Here is a 4,258-nt window from a genome sequence, read left to right on the forward strand (position 1 = left end):
ATGGCTCACAAATCAAGACTAGAAAATTGTCAGACTACAGATGGAAGACTTCCTGTATTGGAGGCCTGCAATGTGATCTAAACACATTGTAGAAAGAGGAGGGTGGGAGTGGGACTGGCAAAAAGATTCAGTATCTCCCCCCACCCCCACACACTCCATACACACATACACTTTTCTTTTTTGGATCTGTAGTACTCATTTCTGATATAAACTTCTTTTTTGCATTGTCTGAATAAAGAACCAACCACTATATTTCTTTTTTTTTTCTAATTCTCCTATAAACAACTACAAAACATGAATGGACTCTTACAAACTCTACCCCTTTCCGTGGATGCTATGTCTAAAGAACAAAGAATAACCAAGTGGAATTTTCTTTATTAAAATCCATAACTAGAGCAAGGAAGATAGATAACTAAGGGTACATACAGATGTTTAGGACGTTAAATTGGGTAAAATATGGCCTCCCAATCTAACTTAGTTTGCTCATGTGTGTTCTTTACACTTAGAGCATGTCTACACATCACCCTGTGTTGCCATAGTCATGTCCTACATCACCGTATGATGCGCTGTGGGGATGTAGCAATCATGTGAGTCTGTGTGTGACCAGCAGCTACTTTACCATAGCGGTGTGCTCCCCCCGTTTTAGCATACCGCTATGGCAAAGTAGTAGCAAAAACTACCCATTTTCTGCACACATGACACAGTATGGGCAGTTACTGCACCATGCTTTAGTACTTCTAAAAAGCCTTTTGGAAGTACTAAAGCACGGCACAGTAACAATGTTGCTATAGGGCGACGTATAAACGTGCTCTTAGATCCCTAGTTAGGTTGATCTAAGTGTCAAAATGTACAGATGTTCCAAAGGTTAGACTAGTCCAAAAATGGCTGGGTCAGTCCAGCTCAGTCCTCCTGAAAGGAGGACTGAGTTAGATTGGGCATGGGTTGGGTTGATCTAATTTAACATCTGTACACATCTGGAGCACAGCCCTGGGATGGACAAGCTCAGTGACTTTCCCCAGTGCCAGGGCTGTGCTTTTCCTATATACCCACCCCACCACTGGGCTATTTTTAGCCCACAACGCCTCCCTCCAATTCCAGAGGGACAACCCCAGCTGCAAACCAGCTACTCTCCATAAGCCCACCAAACTGCCCCCCCAACTGCAAATGACCCCCAATGCTGATTTTACATAGGCATTTGACAGTGCTTCGAGCCTGATCAAAGTAAGTAGCAGTGAGAGGAGGAGTGGGTGGGATTGGGTAGGGTAGGGGGTGGTCTACAGAGGGGTTGTAAATCTGGGGGGTGGGGAAGGGAATAAGGGGGTTAAAAATAACCCTTGGCTTGAGGGGGGAGAGCCTCTCAGATCCTGCTAACCCCTCTACAGACCCCGCTAGCTCCCCAATCCTACCAAAACTCCCTAGACCCCTTCCCCCTATGGATGCCTACAGCCTCCCTGTTCCTTCCCACTGCTCCCCTACTCAGCCTCCCAGCACTGGTGATCACCTATAAAACCAGCACCAGGTTGATGGGATTGTAGAGGTTCATCATTCCCACAAATCTTCCAACACAGACTCAGCCAACCCCTCCCCCCATACACCATGCTAGCCTCCCAATCCTCCCAAATCACCCTGTAAACACCATTAACCCCTCCTGTGGACCCCATTAGCCCCCTTCCAATCCTGCCCACCTCTGCCCCCACCCTGACTACTTTGGTTGGGCTCCCAGTATCAGCAAATGCCTGTAAAACCAGCACCCATTTTACCAGCACATGGTTTAAAGTAAACCACATGATTGTAGATCAGATCCCAGGACAATCTGTACAGTTCAAGTAAGGAATTGCAGAGTTAGATTGGGTGGCTATTTTTTACCTGATCTAACCTCTGAACTTCTAAGTGTAAAATCTGTATGCACCCTAAGTATTAGTAATAACTCATTAGAGCATGCCTCCATTTGAATTGGAAACTAGTGACATTTGAAAGTGGGTAGGCAAAAGGTGTGCTGAGAGTTGATAAAAGCCCTGCTACAGATGAAATCCCTTCACTGTCCATTTGTGCCATTCTTTTGTATAAAGAAACTTAAATATAAAACCTCCAGCACAACAGCAATGCAAAGTATGGGAGTACCATGCAATATTTCATAGTCACTGTATTAAAATTACACATTCATTCAGCAAGACATAATAGTAACCCTGTTATCTCAGAATAATATGGTAAATACTTTGTGTCAATTTTTTGTATAAAAAAATCAACCATGTCAAAATTATTAAGCACAGCAGGCTGTGAGCCAGTGTTAGCTGAGATCTACTGGCTCCTTTGGGTGGCAGCATTTAAAAATTTCATGGAGGCCATTTCCAAACCTCAAAAAAATGATGTATTCTGTTTCATTCATTAATATGTATTAGTTTCCACACTTAAACTTATAAAGCATTAAAAAGATAAAATATTTTTTTCAAGTTACTAGGCCTGATTCTAATCTCAAACTTGTGTATATAAAGAATAACTCAGAAAGATAACCCATGTAACTGAGATGACAGTTAGATTTATTGCCTCTGTACACACAGAGAAAATCCAAGGCAGGGAAAACAGAAGAAATCTAAATTACATATACACTGTACCTCCTCTTCCTTTAAATTCAATACCTTCAAGAGTTTTTACATGAGTTTTTACTCTTATGTGCAGGGTGGAACCTTTATGGCAGGGCTGGCTGCAAGAGTGCAGCAGAGGATGAGGAACAATTAACAGTTAATGAGTTAATTCACTTTACATTGAGCCTAGTGTTGACAGCCATTCTGTTCTATTAAGTGACCATTGTGCAATGGCTGCATTTCTCCACCACCACCACCCAGGAGTTGACAGGTGTTTATAGTTACAAGCACAACCACCCACTCAAGTCATCATAAGCAGGAGGCCACAAAGCTTCCCCTTCAGAATTGGGCTACCTCTCTACCCCCTCCAAATAAACCTGAATTCTCTACCCATGATCCCCAGCAGGAAAACGAAACTGATGGAGACCTTCTGCTTCCCCACCCCTGCGGACTGTGGTCTCTGAGGGCAATAGATCTTTGAGCAGCAGAGTCCTGGTTGCATCCCAGAGCAGCCCCATTGCCCAGCATGGGTTGGGGAGGACTGAGGAGTGGTGCAGTTAGGGATGGAGGAGGACCAACTCAAAATAGTACTTGTTGTTCCCAGTGTGATTTTCAAATGTTTCAGCAATTTTAAATAGGTCTAAAGTGGCCTGCACATCTACACTCATGGGACATATCCCCATAAGTAAGAATGTGCATTCCCTGGGGACAGCTAGCAGTGGCACAAATACAAATATGTGCCGCTGCTAGCTGTCCCCAGGGAACACACATTCCTGGTTACGAGGATACACCCCATTAGTTTAGATGTGCAGGCCACTTTAGACCTGTTTAAAATCCCTGAAACATTTCAAAATCACACTGGGAAAATTAAGTACTATTTTGAGCTGGTCCTTCTCCATATTTGTGCCGCTGCAAGTTGTCCCCAGGGAATGCCCCTGCACATGCACCCTGGTGCATGGCAAGTTGCTCTGGGTGAGATAGAGGAGGCTAGGACCAGGATCTGGGCTGGCCTTGTTGAGCCCCAGCTCAAGTCTGGGATCGTGCCTGGTATGCAAAGGCCAATAAAGATACCAGGGGTGAAAGTATAAAGAAGATTTATTGCTAACAATACAAGGTGCAAGAGGAATAATTTCACGTAACAAGCACACCGATTCTTAATTCTAAGCATCTTTTATACAGGAGTATTGGACCTTCATAAGCATTCTTGTTTGCTAATTGGTTATAAGGGAGTGACACAAGGAGTTCTTTACTGAGCATGTCTCTATACCTGTGTTTTAGCTATGTATCTCATTTACATACATGTATGTTTCATTAGCATACCTTCTCCCCACCTAGGGGTGGGCTTTGTGTAGTGGTTTCTAGGTCAAACCTGACATTCCCCTCTCTGGAGCATTTTTAATTATTTTTATTATAATTGCTCCACTCAATTTGTTTCAACACAAATCTAGTATTCTCAGCTTTCTTCATTTGCAAAATCATTTGATTCACCTTAGGCCTGAAGATAGATAAGAAGACAGGTAAACATTATATACAGCAACAGGCCATAATCCCTATAACACAAAATAAAACAACCATACTAAATAACTGTTTCAACCATCCAAAATTGGGAAGCCAGGAAGTTAACCAGGACAAGTCTAAGCCAGATGATTCCAGACATTTTCCTGAGGGTCAAAAAT

Source organism: Alligator sinensis, unplaced genomic scaffold, assembly GCF_000455745.1.
Source record: "Alligator sinensis unplaced genomic scaffold, ASM45574v1 scaffold468_1, whole genome shotgun sequence".
Taxonomy (NCBI): domain Eukaryota; kingdom Metazoa; phylum Chordata; order Crocodylia; family Alligatoridae; genus Alligator; species Alligator sinensis.